Source organism: Rhynchophorus ferrugineus, unplaced genomic scaffold (assembly GCF_030347505.1).
Source record: "Rhynchophorus ferrugineus isolate W39M unplaced genomic scaffold, kcgeb_rfMv2 rfM5, whole genome shotgun sequence".
Classification (NCBI taxonomy): Eukaryota; Metazoa; Arthropoda; class Insecta; order Coleoptera; family Curculionidae; genus Rhynchophorus; species Rhynchophorus ferrugineus.
In genome coordinates this window covers 23,806,811-23,826,993 of record NW_027472584.1, presented here as the reverse complement: position 1 = coordinate 23,826,993, position 20,183 = coordinate 23,806,811, and the positions used below count along the sequence as shown (strand labels likewise).

The 20,183-nt window shown below is 30.6% G+C and overlaps 2 protein-coding genes across 4 annotated transcripts in view; one reads left to right on the top strand and one right to left on the bottom strand.

Moving 5' to 3' along the window:
• The window catches only part of LOC143197822 (metabotropic glycine receptor), a 578,984-nt gene that overhangs the window by 107,759 nt on the left and 451,042 nt on the right, over positions 1-20,183 (top strand). For both annotated transcript variants that reach the window (XM_076406597.1, XM_076406598.1), the window contains one exon: positions 11,426-11,493. The gene's annotated coding sequence lies outside the window, so the exon portion shown is untranslated. The remainder of the gene's footprint in view (positions 1-11,425; positions 11,494-20,183) is intronic.
• Slip1 (SLo interacting protein 1) overlaps positions 1-20,183 on the bottom strand; it is a 166,226-nt gene that overhangs the window by 107,616 nt on the left and 38,427 nt on the right. The gene's annotated exons all lie outside the window — the stretch shown is intronic.

Sequence of the window (20,183 nt, the reverse complement as noted above, 5' to 3'; positions counted from 1 at the left end):
ATGTATTTTAATCAGTATTATTCTAAACCAAACCAAACTGTTACCAAAAGAGTTTGAGCTCAAACCTTTAAAGAAATATCTGACAGCATAACAACAGCGCGGTTTCGTTGCTTGATAAGCAATACAACTAAAGTTTTCTCTGATCTATTATCACTGGGATCTACTACGACAGTCACTTGTTATCCTCTGGCTGTAAGACTCATCTGCAGCATCTAGTGTATTCACCAGACCTAGCGCCTTCTGAGTACCACTTAATATAAGGTGGGACATAAGTACCGCTACAATCGACGCAATTTCCGCTGAGTGGCAATAATGGAACGATTATTTTCAATAGATATGGTCATTATTTCTGCTCTTTCTTGCGGCGTGTATTTGTCCATAATAAAATTTGGACGCCTACATAACACAATGGTTAAAGCGAAACTGAGCTAAACGTCACAACGTGGTAGCGGGACTTTTACCCCACTTTATATATATATTGTAACAAGTTTTCTCCATCAATTTTAAAGATTTTTAAAGCGAAAATATGATCAAAATACATACAATTAATATATAGATATTTGATTCAATGAAGAATTCAGTATATATTAAAATATCGAGATATAAAGAGAAAATTGAAATGTTCATTTATAATATTTTTTATTCCCGGCCCTTGTTAAAACCAAGAAGAATTTTCCAGATGGAAGACCATCTGAATATGTTGGGAGATTTCTGGGTAATTCTGTCGGTTATATGTTCCCGACGTCAGACTGAAACCTAATGAACCAAAAGCGATGCAATCCTTCATGGCTACGCTATCACACCGCTCTCTTCTGCATTAAATAGGGGGAAGCTGTCGCTGAAAATGTCTGCTTGAAATTTGAGCAAACATTATGCGAAAGCACTATGTCAATTCTATCGAAAGATGGCCGTTCTCCCCCTTTACGCTTGTCACCTTTGGAAAACACACAACTGCAAATTTTTTGGGGTGACCAACCGTTATAATATCTTTTACGAATAGATTGCTTACGAGTTGGTTTAAAAAAAAACATGAAATAATATTTCTAGAAAAATGAAAATGTTCCAAAGGAACATTTAAATACACAACTGCAAATTTTTTTTTTTGTTCAACCGTTATAATAATTCTTCTCGTCTTCTTTTACCAACTATGGGTTTATCTAGACTGAATTTAAAGTTTAACGTGGGTTCCGAACCACGGTCTTCAGCATTAAGCCTACCGACTGGCGAGTGACCAACTTTAGAAATCATCCCAGAAGACATCCGGTCTTACCCAGCCTGGTTACTGGCGTGACTGGGATCATTTTCCTTGTCGGATTTTACACCCTTGCCTAGAACAATCACAAATTTTAAACAATCACAAATATAAATTTACGACCATGCCCCAGCAGGATATGTACCGTCCTATCGCCTTTACCACTGCGCCACCAAGCCAGCTATAATAACTTTTACGAATAGATGTCTTACGATTTGGTTTAAAAGAACATGAAATAATACTTAAAAGTAATGAAATTGTTCCAAAGAAAATATTTTAAAAAATTTTAAGGAATATTATAATGTTAACTTATTAAATTACAATGTAAAACATCGAAAATAAAACAAACAAACACAAAAAACCAATTTAGTTAAGTAATATTGCGAAATAAATTTAATAATGACCATGTTTAACGCGGTTTAGTATAAAATTTGTTATGTTTTACACTAAATACTACAGGATATTAAATTATATTTATTCCACAATTAATTTGATTTTATATAGGCACTTAATTTATTAATAATTACCCTATATTTTACCTCCTTGTTGTTCTAACTTACTATATACCATAATATGATTTAAATTCCAACTAAAAGCCAGTGGAAGAATATCAAAAGTATCAAACTATAGTTTCCTATTATTTCAGAGACGTTTCATATTCAAATTTAGCCCTTTTAGGCACTCTGGAAGTTTCTCTGACCAACAAGACCCAAAAGTTTCGCTCACATTTGACAACTCAACAACAAATATAATGTATTCACTTTAATACGAGGATTTCAAGACATTACTCGATGATGACCTATGTTAAACGCAAGAAGAATATGCAGAATTGATGGGAGTAACCAAAAGACATTTCCATTTACTTCAACAATATGGAAATTATCCAAAAGCCTTGATATTTTAAGCAGTACGAATTGAAATCAAGAGACATTGAAAGGCGTTTGGTTGGAAATGTTTCTTGCATCATATTATTAATGGTGATGAAGAGTGGGTCCATTACGATTATCAAAAGCCAAAAATATCATGGTGACCGCCTGGTCATACATCAACATCAACAATAAAACCGAACATCCATGGTTCCAAGCTAATGTTTTGTATATGCTGGGATCAGCGTATACCGAAAGCGAACATGAAATAATATTTAAAAATAATGGAAATGTTCCAAAGAAAATAATTAAAAAAATTTAACGAATATTATAATGTTAACTTATTAAATTACAATGTAAAACATCGAAAATAAAACAAACAAACACAAAAAACCAATTTAGTTAAGTAATATTGCGAAATAAATTTAATAATGGCCATGTTTAACGCGGTTTAGTATAAAATTTGTTATGTTTTACACTAAATACTACAGGATATTAAATTATATTTACTCCACAATTAATTTGATTTAATATAGGTACTTAATTTATTAATAATTACCCTATATTTTACCTCCTTGTTGTTCTAACTTACTATATACCATAATATGATTTAAATTCCAACTAAAAGCCAGTGGAAGAATATCAAAAGTATCAAACTATAGTTTCCTATTATTTCAGAGACGTTTCATATTCAAATTTAGCCCTTTTAGGGACTCTGGAAGTTTCTCTGACCAACAAGACCCAAAAGTTTCGCTCACATTTGACAACTCAACAACAAATATAATGTATTCACTTTGATACCATTAGGCTTTATGGATACGACACGATTCCGAAATATCACACGTTATTCGTCTAAGAAAAGTCGGAATAGGCTCGCCAATTGATTTGTGAACTTTTTGAAAACGACGCCTATATATGAATCAACGGCTCGAAGATGGTTTTCTAAATTTAAACCGGAGAAATTCAGGGAACGGTTAAACTGATGAAATTACAGAATGCGTTTAACTCGATGTTGGTTTGGGAATCGAGACAAATCAGTTTCATGTTCGTAAACTGTACAATAAGGAAAATCTATTTTTTAAACGTTGTTAGTCTTATATAGTTTTTAAAAACAAATTAGTAGGCGTTGGATTTATTGTGAATGACCCAATATCCATAATTCCTAACTGTCATTACAGTGAGAAGTATTTTTAAATTAATTTTACGTTTACAATATTCTTCAATTAGTTTGTTGAGACAATACAGCTCTTTATTATTTAATAGAGAAAATTAGCAGCAGAAAAAATTAAAATACACGTGCATGAAGTATGAATTATTAGAAAAATATTATAATTTAACAGCATTAATTGGTAGATTACTGTCGAACTAAATTAAAATAAAACTAAGAATTGGTAATAATGGAAAATTTTCATATCTGTATACGTTTATACTTGAACCTTTCGGATTTACCAGATATTTGAAAATAGTAACTAATTGTATAATATATCTGAATAAATATTATTAAGATAGTTAATAGAAAGTATTTGAAATAAATTGGTTATATAAGATTTGAATCTTCATGAGCTCCAAAACCAAAATGTAAGAGTGAAATAAGGTAAGGTTTGCAAACAAAAACACCACACTTGGTTACGTGTTGTATACTTGTGGATAGCACCATGAAAGAACATCAATGAAATGTTAATTAAGATTGGTTCTGAAATCTTAGATCTGGACTTAACACAATATTAACAAAATATTATTTAGAAAAATATTAAGAAAATAGATACTAGGTAGTGACGAGCTAAATATAGAACACTTGAACATTTTCAGACAACAAAATCCACAAAAGGATTAGATACTGGAAAACTTTGTCCGTGTAATAATTTCTCAAACATCAATCTCTAATGATAGATTAACCTTCGAAACATCGTGTAAGACAAAATTCTGAGTTAAACTGATGAGACTCAAAATTAAAGAATTGTGCTAATTAGTTTATCAATCTAATTAGATATTAATAACGCCTACTTATTAAAAAACCTATTAATAAAAACTCTACGAATTAATTTTAACACTTTATTGATAAAATAAAACAGAAAATGAACGAAATCTATTTTAATATACTCTAGATTATATAAAAAATTATTGTTCTATATATAAGTGTTCCATATATTTTTTAGTTAGCCCTAACCCTCAAAAGATGCGTGTATAAATTTGACAGCTATCTGATCATTAGTTTATGAATTATAGCATTTTGAGTGAAGCAACTTTTGTTATTGTGAAAAAAAATGGATAAAAAGGAATTTCGCGTCATGATAAAATATTGCTTTTTGAAGGGAAAAAATACAGTTGAAGCAAAAAGTTGGCTTGATGCCGAGTTTCCGGACACTGCCCCAGGAAAATCAACCATCAATGATTGGTATGCTAAGTTTAGACGTGGTGAAATAATCACCGAAGACGGTGAACGCAGTGGACACCCAAAAGAGGTTGTTACCGACGAAAACATTAAAAAAATCCACAAAATGATTTTAAATGACCGTAAATTGAAATTGAATAAAATAGCAGACACTCTAAAGATATCAACTGAACGCGTACATCATATCATTCACGAATATTTGGGTATGAGGAAGCTCTGTGCAAAGAGGGTGCGGCGCGAGCTCACTTTTGACCAAAAACAACGACGAGTTGATGATTCGGAGCAGCGTTTGAAGATGATCAAGTGTAACAAACACGAGTTTTTGCGTCGATATGTGACAATAGATGAAACAGGGCTCCATCATTTCACTCCGAAGTTCATTTGACAGTCATCCGAGTGGACTGCACACGATGAACCCGCTCCAAAGCGCGGGAAAACTCAACAGTCGGCTGGCAAGGTATTTTGGGATGCGCATGGAATAATTTTCATTGACTACCTTGAAAAAGGAAGGACCATCAACAGCGACTATTATATAGCGTTATTTGACCGTTTGAAGGACGAAATCGCCAAAAAACGGCGGTATTTGAAGAAAAAGAAATTGCTGCTTCACCAAGACAACGCACCGTGTCAAAAATCCATAACTTCGGCTTCGAATTGCTTCCTCATCCACCGTATACTCCAGATTTGGCCGCCCAGCGACTATTTCCTGTTCCCGGATCTCAAAAAAAAAATGCTCGCTGAGAAGAAATTTTTGGGAAGAATGAACAGGTGATCGCTGAAACTGAGGCCTACAAGGACAAATCGTACTACAAAAATGGTATCGAAAAGGTCGCTATATTCAGTGTATTACCCTTAAAGGGAATAATGTTGAATAAAAAAAAACTAATTTTCCCAAAAAAACTTTTTGGTGTGGTACTGTTTTACTATGGTAGGCCGGGAACTTTTCAATTGACCTGTTATACATATATAACTCCTATCTGAGGTGTAATAGGTCATTTAAATCACACAAAACAACCCTTTCTGCTTAATTACTGAATATTAATTACATCACTTGGCAATTAACTAATAATACAATGGGTTATGTGACTGCCAATAACACGCTGATATCCAATTAATTAGCAAATTAAAAGAAAGTGCGCTAAGGAATCGTTAAAATTTTTGTTTTTTTTTTTACTAAAACTAGCTGGTATTCGGGCGATTCTTTTTTTAATTTTTAAAATCACTGAACTTCTGTTTACTTTATTCTTATTAAAAAGTCCAGCTTGTATTATCAATAGAGGAGTAAGAGTAGGAGAATGGTGGTGTTTTATTAAAATTTTAATTAGTAGAAGACCCGAACAAAACATAAAAGAAAATAATTAAAATTTAAAGAAATGCTCTCTGCGTTTTTCCGCAAATAGCCGAATTTGCGAGGGCATTTACAGGAATATTATACCATTCCAGTGTATTTATCTCGAAAAGCATTTTTTACACTTATTTTCTCCGGCTATGACCAACAGATAACGTTGCATTATTATTTTTATTTTTGTTTTTATCAAGTGTTGCAGGACTATAAATAATTTGGTAATACGGATGATTTATTTGTCATATCCATTACCGCGGCACATGGTATCCATTGTAAGAGAAACAAATTTCAAATACGTGACTTTCAACGCGGGTTTTCATAATCTTGTTTTGTTGAACGAATATTCTGAAAAAATATTAACCAAACGTTATTAACAAGAAAAATAAAAACTCTTAATAAATGAAACACTAAGAATTTACTATTACGAGGGTCACTATTTATACTTCAAGAATTGGCAACACTGTTGTCATGTGAGTCCATGTGACGGTTCCATCCTAAAGTTTGACGTGTTTGACGATATACGTACTCAGAACATTTTATCGCACGGTTGCTATTTGTTTATTTTTTATTTAGTTGCCAGTTTCGTCTCGGCAAAAATGGAACTGAATCGTCAACATTTTCGTGCGATGATTTTTTACGATTTTCGACGTGGATTATCACAATAAGAGTGCATCAATCAACTTAATTTGGCGATGAAGCTCCATCAAAAATTATCGTGTATCGCTGGTTTAGTGAATTCAATCGTGAGATTCCTAAGCATTAGTTCCACCAGCATATATGCGATTTTACATGAACACTTACCTGTGCGAAAGTTATGTTCGCATTGGATCCCACACAATTTAACAATCGCTCAAAAAGGCTCGTGTCGATTGATGCAAAGAAATGCTTAAGAAATTCAATGGGGGTCCTTCGAAAGACGTTTATAAAATCATGACAGGCGACGAATCATGGATACATTCGTCTGAGCCCGAAAGTAAGCAGCAGACGACAGTATGGGTATCCCAAGATGAACCAAATCCAACAAAAGTTGTTCGCGCTCGAAGCACTTCAAATAAAATGGTGGCCTATTTCTTCGGGAAAAATGGTCATATTGCAACAGTGCCTCTAGAGGATCGTAGAATAGTAAATTCTGATTGGTACACAACCATTTGTTTGCCAGAAGTCTTCGGTGAAATAAGGAAAACAAACAAGAGACGCCGGATTGTTCTTCATCATGACAATGCGAGCTCTAATACATCGGCTCAAACAAGAGACTATTTGAGCACTCAAAACATCGAATTGATGGGTCGTCCGCCGTACAGCCCTAATTTGGCACCCAATGACTTCTTTTTGTTCCCATCCGTGAAGAATAAACTTCGATCAAAAACCATATTTTTTCAAAAAATCATAAAAATTGGTTTAAGCGTATGGACAAGTATATTGATCATCGTGGCGAGTACTTTGAAAAACAATAAAAATATATTCGCAGCTTAACTATTTGTTTTTTTTGTGCTTGCATTTATTCTAACCAGCGATATATTTTGGTGAAAATGAAACGTTTTCGACATCCATTAATTTTGTTGTTAAAGTTAAATAAATAAAATTTTGAAGAAACTCAAATATTTTTAAAAAATTAGGAAAGGAAGCAAAATGAGTACAATATGAATTCTCCAACCTTATATTTTCTAATTAGAGCTATACGTTTTTATGTACTTTAGGTTATTAACGAATTAGTATATATAATTCATTCTTTTACTTATTTTAATCATGGATGACTAAATTATTCATCAATAACTCAAATCAACAATAATTCATAATTAGAAAAAGTTCAAAACAGACGTGAACAACTTCCACCAATAACACCTTAATTACTATCTACTTCTTCTTACTATATTGAAAAAAGACTTTTATGGACTTAATGAAAGAACAGCAGATATTTGTATGGAACATTTTATACTTTTTTTAAATGAAGTTTAATAAAACGTTAAAAAGTATCTTTTTTATAGACTAATAAAATAATAATTATATGTTTTTTTCATCCTTAATTAATTCACAATATATATATATATATATATATATATATATATATATATATATATATATATATATATATATATATATATATAGTAGGTTATTAACAAATTAGAATATGTAATTTATTCTTTTACTTATTCTAATCATGGATGATCAAATTATTCTTGATAATGGATCGTTTATTAAATTGTAACAAAATAAGTATATAAGTCAATATATTGCTTCGATCAGAAGAAGACTTACATGCCAAAAGAAACAAACTTGTCATGCTACTGTAAATAATGTATGAGTGAGACAGAGATTATTGACGAACCCAGAAAATCAACAATAATTCATAATTAGAACAAGTTAAACAGACATGAACAACTTCCACCAATAACACCTTAATTACTATCTACTTCTTCTTACTATATTGAAAAAAGACTTTTATGGACTTAATGAAAGAACAGCAGATAATTGTATGGAACATTTTATACTTTTTTTGAAATGAAGTTTAATAAAAAGCTAAAAAGTATCTTTTTATAGACTAATAAAATAATAATTATAAGTTTTTTTCATCCTTAATTAATTCACAATATATATATATATATATATATATATATATATATATATATATATATATATATATATATATATATATAGTAGGTTATTAACAAATTAGTATATGTAATTCATTCTTTTACTTATTTTAATCATGGGTGACCAACTTATTCTAGTTAATGGGTCGTATATTAAATTGTAACAAAATAAGTATATAAGTCAATATATTGCTTCGATCAGAAGAAGACTTACATGCCAAAAGAAAGAAACTTGTCATGTTACTGTAAATAATGTATGAGAGAGACAGAGATCATTGACGAACCCAGAAAATCAACAATAATTCATAATTAGAACAAGTTAAACAGACGTGAACAGCTTCCACCAATAACACCTTATTTACTATCTACTTCTTCTCACGATATTGAAAAAGGACTTTTATCGACTTAATGAAAGAACAGCAGATAATTGTATGGAACATTTTATACTTTTTTTTAAATGAAGTTTAATAAAAAGTTAAAAAGTATCTTTTTATAGACGAATAAAATAATAATTATAAGTTTTTTTCATCCTTAATTAATTATATATATATATATATATATATATATATATATATATATATATATATATATATATATATATATATATTACAATTGTAAATCTATTTACGGAGATTTGTAAACATTTTGGTAGCATTATTTTGAAGAGGGTCTAATCAAAAAAAAAGTTTCGGAGAATATTATTTCCGCAAACTTATTTAAAAATGGGAGATTGTTCAAGGGAAGAAAAAAAAACGATATTAACGTAATACCAATAAAGAATTTCCCGATTTAAGAACGGTTCCAAAAAGAACGGGCTGTCGTTATAACAAAATGAGGTAAATGTAAAAAAAAAGTTTACCCAATCTCTGAAGCGAGAAAAAAAATATTTGAATTTTTATTAGTTCATTTCCTAAAACAGAAAAATAATCACAATCAAAAAGACTTTCCAACTTGGTGAATCTAAACTTTGATTTTCTTCTTCCCATTCGAAGCTTATATTTCCTCGAAAAATAAAAGTCATTACCGGGAAATATTTTTATTTTTATTTTATTTTATTTTATTTCCCTTTCGTTGATCTCGATGCAATAATAAAAAAAAACAGACTGATAATGTTTTGTAAACATCAGCTTCGATTTTTATTAAACTTTATAAACCGAGAGAAAAAAAAATATTGTGAAAATATAATTTCCTTTAATTTCGACTGCATTTCTATCCATCACCCGAGGCTATATAGAACAGAAGCAGAATCTGGGGTAAAAAGGAAGTTAAAGCTAAAGTTGGAGCGTTACAAATGGCTGATAGTTAGAGATTGTCTGCAAACAATTATCTGAAAATGGTTATATGTTTCTAACAGAAATGCGATCTTTATTTTGTAAATACTGATCGTATTTTTTTTATTAAATAACTAATTCAGTTACTATTTATTTTTATATATTATACTAGCGACCCGCCCCGGCTTCGCACGGGTGCAATGCTGATACTAAATTAAATACACTACAGAAAAAATATGAACGTTGTACATAAAAACATAGCGGCCCGCTCCGACTTTGCACGGGCATAAAATATATATGCCTATGTCACTCAATGAAAACATGATTAAAATCGATCCAGTATTTTTGGTTCATTCATTACTGCCCTTGGCCTGCACGCATTAAATTTGGAGTAAAACAATTCCTCTTCCCCTATACTTACTATGAAGATTTCCTGCTATCTTTGGAATATCTAAATTCATACAATTTTTATTACATTACACATTTTTAAACGCAAATTTTAAATTTGTAATATCTCCGAAAATATTTGTTTAATTTACATGCTGTAAGGAACCATATTGATCTATATTAATTGCACACTGTATTTAAGGTAGTTAATTCGATAAGGATTAATGCCGTATTGCTTAAAATAGCTTCGTAAATAAGCCATTTTCTCACGTAAAAAGTAAACAATAAAAATGGTTAATGTGGGTTATCCCTAAAAGATAAACATATACCATCGCGGACTTTTTTGTAGACCTTTTTATGGTGTACAATACTGTAGTACATTAATTTGATCTAACTCGTAGGGTTAGGCAGCGTTTTTGCTAATTGCTAAATAAGAGGCAAAAATAAATAAGGTTTTGTTCGTTTCAATCTCCTGACATCCTGCGCGCTGTCCAGCAGTTGTATTGCTTCCACGTTAGTGTGATTTAGTAATCTTCTTTCGGGTTTCAAGGCGAAATCTTGGATAACTTCGCAAATCCATTTGATTTCCAGGTCATCGTGCAGTTCTTCGTTGGTTACATAGTGATAGGCATTGGTAATCAATCAGAGAACCTTGTTTTGACTGCGTTGTATGACTAGTTGATTTGAATTTTTAGTGCAACTCCATATTTACACCCCATAGTTCCAAATTGGCTTTATAATTGTATTATAGATCAACCTCTTTGATTTTAGATCAAGTTGAGAGTATCTTCCGACTAACCAGTATAGTTATTTTATTTTGGTCCTAATGTGTTTTGCTTTTTGTCTAGCGTGGTGCTAAACGGTTTAGTAACGCTATATAATCCCAAAATACAGACGCCATAACCTTATCAGCCGACTGTTGTTAAAAAGTTACTATTTGGATTGGACACGATATAATGTCGACAAAAAGACAATAACATTAATGGTTATTCCTTTTTATTTATCGAACCAATACTTATAAGGAATGAGAATTCATTTTAATGTTTTTATATGCATGTGAATTTGTCTTTTTTATGTATGTGAACCTCTTCTCTTGCCTGCCGATATTTACTTCAATTCCTACAGCTTGCTTGAAAATTATCTCTTTATTAGCATCTACTTTAGCGTTACGTCCTTCAAAGTACTCATTATGTATTATATACTTTATACAACAAAATACTTCTGGAATTAGTGTTTTGGGCTAGCCTTGAGCAATCTCAACTAACTTAATAACATCTATGTTTACAATAAAACGATGCTTTAGCGTTTTTTTTATTTTTAGTAGACAAGAAAATCACACGGGACCGTGTCTGGCGAATATGGAGACTAAGAGCTAAGATAGGGTAACAGGTGAGTTATCAAATTGATTATCGATGATCATTTATAAGCGGTTTTTTTCACTTTTTCCACGTTTCAAACGAAATCGACAAATGTACCAAAACAGGTATAATTTTTTCTACAGCTATCACGAAAGTAAAAAACAAATATGGCTGCAAATATTTAGATAATTTCTAGGCATGTTTACCATCATAACAACAAAATATGGTTCTAATTGGACCAACATATCCAGTGAAATTTTAAAATGTCTGTTACTTTCTCTACATACCTCGTATTTGTGTTATTAAAACTAAACACTATTGGTCAAATGCCTGTAAGAGTTCGTTAATATAAAGCAAATGTAACATTTAATCAAACGAGAAGCCTTTTCAATATTTATTAATGAAAAGCATCGGTTATTCGAAATTTAGCATTTGGACTGAGAATTGGCAAATATCCTTCGTATCACTGTAAACTCGTATTAATATTGATACTAGAAATTTGTAGCGTACACAGGTTAATATTGCGACTAAATGAGAAACAAACTAAACTAAATGTTACGTCTAGAAGTGCATAAGCGTTTGTGTAAATTGTATTACATGTCGACATTTGACCTGTAATTTTCTCATTTCCTTTTGCGAGTTTAGATTAAATACTATTTAAATGCACGATTTCATATAAAGTCAGTTTGTCCTCGTATTTTAGTAGGTCTTTCATATGAAATAATTCCTCATATAACCTTTTATGGTAAATCGGTTGTTTTTTTTCTATCGGCCATAGCCTGCAGTTATATAGATATTTGTTTGTTAGAAAACAAAAAACTCTTTACTACGTATTTTAGAGTGGTGAGATTCAATCTGTGTTTCGAACAGTTCATTAAAATATACTAACACCGTATAGTAGGGGTATGGGGCGGAGAGAAAAATATAAGTATTTCGATATATGGACATTTATAAAAACATATCGATATATCGAAAATCGATAATTCTTTTTAAATATATTTTGTTGCAACAAGCAGGAAAGATGCTCATATCTTAAAAACAAAAAAAAAATCAATTCAAGAAATATAGAAAGTGGTGAGTTTTCGGTGAAAAAATTAAGTGAATGAGAAAGAAGTCACAGTTTAGTCCAGGAAAACCATTCAGATTGACATCGAATATTCATGGCCATAAAGTATTGCTGTGCATATGGTGAGATATACAAGGTGTAAACCGAAATAAACTGATATTCCAGATGTCTACGAGCGTATTTTTATCGGAAGCTACACTATCGTTTTACCGAATATGTACAACTTTTTCTCCAACCTTTTATTTTCTAGTTAAGGCTATACGTTCTTATATACTTTAGGTTATAAGCAAATTAGCATATTTCATTTTTTTAGTTATATAAGTCCATATATTGCTTCTAGTCTAGTAGTAGTTGAAAAATTGTTTTATAATTTTTCAACTACCCCTCGTAATCCGAGTCGATTTTTTCCACCATAAATTATGTCATTGCGTTTCTTAAAACAAATATTTTACCGCGACAAAACTTATTTGTACACCTAATGACATTATTTCTGGCGTCACGCAATTAACGTAGAGAGAAAAAAAAACTAAATCCATCGACCATAATTAAGAGTTTGTATTAAAAAATTCACTATTTTCGCACGGCGATTAGTAATCTAAATGATTTCTTTGCATGAACAGGTGCCTTAAAGCTCCGAATGTAAAAGTATAAAATCAGAAGTCCTCCAGTCGTAAAAGTGTTTGTTATGATTCAAATCAGGCAATTTATAAGCCAAACAATGTTCAACATATATATATATATATATATATATATATATTCGTCTGGCTCATGGTCCATTGTTGCTTTTTATAGGTGCTATTATTATATACCGATAGTTCTTTTTTTTATTTTATTATTTAATTGTTACATTGTTACTAGTAACGGTTCCGACTAACCTACAATTTGTCTTTATGATAACTTAAATCTAGGTATATAACTAGGAGGACCCATCGGCCCTATCTCAGTCTCTGGTGAAATAACGTTTATACATGTCACTGCTGTATTTTTTATTATATGCACCACACTATACACTACACAAGATAAGATGGTTTGATTCTTTTGAGTCTGTGTCCTGTTCGGGTGGTATCCAAAAGCTGCAATACTTCAATATTCTCATGAGAATGGAGTCTTTCCTCGTGCCCCCTTGCAATTCTCTTGATTTCTTGACTGACTGTGGGTATCTTAAGGTCTCGATGTAAGTAATCAGTCCTATAGTATTTGGGTACGCCCGCAATACCTCTCAGGACTTTGTTCTGAAAATTTTTTATTTTATTTATGTTACTCTTTGCAGAATATTCCCGTAACTGAGCTCCATATGTCCATATAGGTTTCAGTATTTACTTATATAATAGCAATTTATTATGTACTGATAATTGTATTGTGATTTTCTTCCAATTAGCCATTACATTTTCCTATATTTCAATTCCAGTTCTTTTCTTTTCTTCTTTATATGTTCCTTCCAGAGAAGTTTTGCATCAAGATTCATTCTTTTGAGATCTGAGAACAGGAAATAGTCGCTGGGGGCCAGATATGGAGAACACCGTGGATGAGGAAGCAATTGGAAGCCCAATTAATGAACTTTTGCCATCGTTTTCACTGACTTGCGACACGGTGCATTGTCTCAGTGAAGCAGCACTTTATTTTTATTCAAATCTAGCCATTTTTCGGCGATTTTGCCCTTCAAAGGATCTAATAACGCTATGGTGTGTAATTTTTCAAGGTAGTCAATGAAAATTATTCCATGCGCATCCCAAAATACAGACGCCATAAACTTGCCAGTGGACTGTTGCGTTTTCCCACGCTTTGGAGCGGGTTCATCGTGTACAGTGGATTGGACTTCGGAGTGAAATGATGAAGCCATGTTTCTCCAATTCATTGTCACATATCGACGCAAAAACTCGGGTTTATTACGTTTGATCATCTTCAAACACTGCTCTTAATCATCAAGTCGTCGTTATTTTTGGTCAAAATGAGCTCAGGCGGTATCCACTTTGCACAGAGCTTTCTCATATCCAAATATTCGTGAACGATATGATATACAAGTTCAGTTACTATCTTTAAAGTGTCTACTATTTCATTGAATTTCAATTTACGGTCATTGAAAATCATTTTGTGGATTTTTTTAATGTTTACGTCGGTAACAGCTTCTTTTGGGAGTCCACTGCGTTCACCGTCTTCGGTGATCATTTTACCACGTCTAAACTTAGTATATCAATCCTTGATGGTTGATTTTTATGGGGCAGTGTCCGGAAAATCGGCACCAAGCCAAGTTTTTGCTTCTGTATTTTATCCCTTCAAAAAGCAATATTTTATCACCACGCGAAATTCCTTTTTATCCCTTTTTTTCATAATAACAAAAGTTGCTTCACTCGAAATGCCATAATGCACCAAATAATGATCCGACAGCTGTCAAATTTATACATTCATCTTTTGAGGGTTAGGGCTAACTAAAAAACATATGGATTTAATTTTAGTATCGCCATGTGTCAGGCCGGGGACTTTTCCATTGACCTGTTAGATGGAAAAATGTGCATGATAAAGTAAAATTATGCAGGATAAAGTTGCAGTGGAAGCAGTGGAACGAAATATGATTATGACATAAAGACGGTTTTTAAATTTGATTCCGGCGGTTCGAATCAAAACATTTCATTAAATTTCCATGTGAAATTAAGTCAATAAGAGGGCGCTAATGTAAACCACTGAAACGTGTGTTTAGATAACATTTGGCAAGTGACCCAAACAGGGACGTGTCACAGCTGAATTTAATTAAATTTAATCGCCATATTACACTTATGCCCCTAACTAATTATGTTTATATAGTACTCAAAGTTGTAGAATATCCCGGACTAGTTCAATTGTGCCGTTTTAATTAGATAGTTAATATTTTGGATTGTCCGAAAACCCATATATTCCTCATGTTTTATTAAATTAACTATTTAATAATATAGATAATTATTACGAATGTTCGGCTTTTAACAACATTATATTCGGGTATAAAATAAAAATAAATAAAATCATCCCATAATATTCCATATTCCGATCATACTTTTGTTTGTTTTTTCATCGTTCTCGTAAAGTGGTTATTTCTAGACTTTTTTGCAACAATACGTCGTTCAGTTTGTTCAATTTACTTCAGTTTTATTTGGTTTCAGCAGCTACAATATACTACAACTTGCTAATTCTACCAAATGCACGCAAGACTTAATGGCCATAATTTTGAGGAATATGTAGGTAGTATATACATCGCTAGATTCACCACGAAATTCTGATTCAAATACTGATGTTTTTATTAGTATACGCGGTCTAAGATTGAAGATATAGTAAAAAATATCAATGGCTAGAACACAAAAATCTTCTTTTTTTGGTCAAATTGACTAAACATTTTCTAAAGGATATATTTTTCAGTGAAAAAATCTATAGAACTATTTATTTGGGCTTAAAGTGTCACAACTTTGAAACATTACTTAATATCGGTGGAAATGTATTTTTAACAGAAAACATATATTTGACTGTAACTCTGAAACTATTAGAGATATCAAAATAAATACGCTATACGCCATTCGATTCAGCATCCAATTTTACATAAATGAAAGAACTTTTGTTTATTTAGTTTAAGGCGAACAGAAGTTATAGAAAAAAATCTGAAAATGGCCAAAAATCGTAATTTTTCCTGAATATATATATGGAAAAATTGTAGAAAAAATTCAGATCACCAATTTAGCTAAAACTTTGCTCTACTATGTATTTTGTACCGAAAAAAATCAATATATCATCAGTTTTTCAATTGTGTTTCATTATTTTGAAATATTACCTATATAGTGCAGAATGTTTTTCTTTAAAAACGACAATTTTCAATATATCTTTCTATAACTTCTGAAATACTATTAGTACGTTAGAAACTAAATTATGACGTGATTGGGCATTAAGGACTGCATACATTTTTACATATTCACCGGTATATTTCTGTTTGTAATGAACTTACATCACATTTTATAAAAAATATTGAAATTGTGGACACGACAGTTCTTGAGTCCTGCTAGAATTTTGTATGAATATGTAGATAATATATACATCGCTGGATTCATCAAGAAATTCTACACAAATACTGATATTTTCATTAGTATACGCAGTCTGATATTGTAGGTACAATAAAAAATTTAAGTGGCTAGAACTGAAAAATCATGAAAATTTTTTTCTCGTAAAATTGCCTAAAATTTTTCTAAAAGATATATTTTTCAATGAAAAGAACTATAGAACCATTTATATTGGCCTAAAATGTCACAATTTTGAAATATTACTTAATATCAGTGGAAATGTATTTTTAACAGAAAATATATATTTTACTATAACTCTAGAACTATTAGAGATATTAAAATAAACTGTACGGCACTTGATTCAGCATCAAATTTTACATAAATGGTAGTATTTTTGTTAATATAGATAAAGTTAAACTGAAGTTATAGCAAAAGATCTGAAAATGGGCAAAAATCATAATTTTTCCTGAGTATATATATGGAAAAATTGCAGAAAAAATTCTGGTCACCAATTTAGCTAAAATTTTGCAATATTATGTATTTTGTATCGAAAAAAATCACTACGTTATCAGTTTTTCAGTTGTGTTTCGTTATTTTAAAATATCACCTAAAAATGACAGAATATGTTTTTCTTTAAAAACGAAAATTTTCCAGATATCTTTCTATAACTTTTAAAATACTAGTAATATCTTAATAATTAAAGTACCATCTGATTGAGCATTATTCTCTGCATAAATGTTTACCTTTTCATCTGTATATTTCTGCTTGTATTGAACTTACATCACATTTTGAAATTTTAGACACATTTCTTAAAAAAAAATCCTGTTATAATTTTTAAGTACATGTAGGTAATATGTACATCACTGGATTCATCACGAAATTCTATACAAGTGCTGATGCTTTCAATAGTATACGTTATATAAGATTGAAAATATAGTAGAAATGTTAAATGGCTAGAACTGAAAAGCCATGAATATTTTGTTGAATTTTTTTTCTCACCAAATGATCTTAAAATTTCTTTCAAATATATATTCTTTTTGCTAAAAATAAAGCATTTATAATATACCACCTATGAATGACTACCTATTAATTAAATCATATAAATACAGGAAATTTTGAGCATTCCATCATTAGAACCGAAATGAATAACTAAATAATACTAAATGAACCACTGTTATTTTATATAGAGTATTTGACAGTTATGTTAGACTATTTAACAGTTATTTACAATAGATATTACAAATCAAAATACATTGAAGTACTATCAATATTTTTTATCGATAACTTTAAATTAAATATTTAAATAAAATATTCACTATAAATAAAATGCTATAAATAAAACATCACCCTGAATTCTTTAATAATACGTGAATTAATTATTTAAATTGTAAGTATACTTACATTATCAAACTAATTATCGTCCCCAAATAATTTACTTAATCTTCACACAATAGATTCCTTACCTATAACAAAAAGAAAAAGATCAAATAAGTCCCAAGAGTTTAAGACTGTCTAAAACAATTAACTCTGTCGTTATTTAAATAATCGCCGTCTTTGATCCGACTGAATCTTATTACGGATAAATAAGACTAGAATGGAATTTGTATCAAACAAAAGAGAAATGAAACCGCTTTATCTTAAAACAATTTAAGGTCAAATAGTGTGCGGTAAACTTTTTGTTTTATTAATTAATGCAAAAATTTTTGTGGAGGTATCAACCATCGATACAATATTTCTTGATTAGTGTTGACACTGAACTGAGCAAATTGTTCAGTACACCCTTCCTTCATTCATATTGCTTGTTAATTAGTCCCAATACCAATCAACTATAGTAATAAATTGAATAAAGGACGTTATACCATTAAATCATCTCACACTTCTCTGTATCCTAATAAAAGAAATCTGTAATAAATAAACGAAGAAACAATACTTGAGTATACTTAAGTCAATAAGTCTTAGGACTGGCTAATAAAACAGTATTTAGACAAAAATCAATGTTATTCATGAAGATTACTCCTCTATAGTAGTAATACATTCAATCCAGCATACCTCTGGCCTCAAATCTTTCAAGCATTCTTCATTTGAGCCAAACTTTAACTAATATCGAAAAGACTGACTTACCAGTTACTTAAGAGCTTTTTTTTTGACCAATATTCCAAATAGATGTCTATCCAATACTGTTAAAACGTTATGTAAAAGGACTGGTGATAATATCCAAGGTTTTATTTTTTTCTAGGAAATGTATGCATGCTGATATGTGCCACCCTTCAATCATCTTGATTGTTAATTTGTCCCAGTACAAATCAACTGTAGTAATAAATCCAATAAAGCACGTTTTAATAATGACATTTATGTTGAAATATTCATGATAGAAATGAGCGTCATATTTGATGCGTGTAATTGGAAAATGAGTATCTAAAATTGTCCGTTTTACACGTGTTAATTTCAGCTAAAATGCACTAAAAGTTTTATAGACTAGAGCTTAATCCGAATATTTGTTGTAAACTGAAATGTACACACGCTACAGAAACATAAATTGGTTGAGTTTTATTTATAATATGAGCCGATGAGACATAAAACATGTCCAAAACCAACATAAACATTGTAAAAGTGTATTTCTTTGACGTTCACATGACTACCGATCATAAAAAAGACATTTGAGGCTAGTGCTCCTCTACTACTGACAACTTTAATAAATCCTTGTATTTTGTTTCGTCAAATTTGCGTGTAATATGTACAGGAGTGTACCGCACAATATTTTATTCGACTCAACGTTAATATATTAAAAGTATAACCGAAATTCGTCGTTGTTGAAAATGTAATTAACTGTGTTAGGATATAGAGAAATCTTATCACAACATCATGTCGTACATTAACTTTTTCAACATAGTAATTTATCTAACAAATTTCGGTATTAAATTCGATAATATTCTTGTTACCTGACTAGTTTTAGTTACGTTAAATTGGAATTCTAATAACACTTTGTTTTACACACACATTATTGCCACATACGACATGTAAATAAAAAGGAACAAATATTGTAATAAATATTTCGCGATATAGATATTGTGAAAATAGTTTATTTGCGAAGTAACTGGGATAAGATTTGTTAGAATTGAAATAGTCACTGGGGATTAAATCAGGCGGATATGGTAGATGATTAAAAAAAATTAACATTGCGGCAAACTGAATGTTTTTTACACAAAATTACTTCCGATTTTTCGACACATCAGCTCAACAATAACATTATAAACAAATATCTCATTACTTTAGATAAAAAATATGTGAAATCTTTGTACGTGCCTATGAAATTTAATGGTTTCCCTGGATTTCAAATACAATTCAATAACAAAAGAATTTTGAAAATCGGTCCATAATTGACGGAGAAATCGGCGAACATACACTAAAAATAATAATAATTTAATTATTTGTACTAAATTCACATGTTTATTTTTCTATATTTTTATCACTATTTTAAATTTATATAACAATGATAACAATACAATAGAAGCCTTATTTGTCTCACATTATGCATTTAACTGTTATTTATAGATGCAATATATCAGTTTTGTACACCAAGCACTTCGAGATATTATAAAACTGAGAATCATTAATGGAAAATATTGATGTCAAAGGTTCACC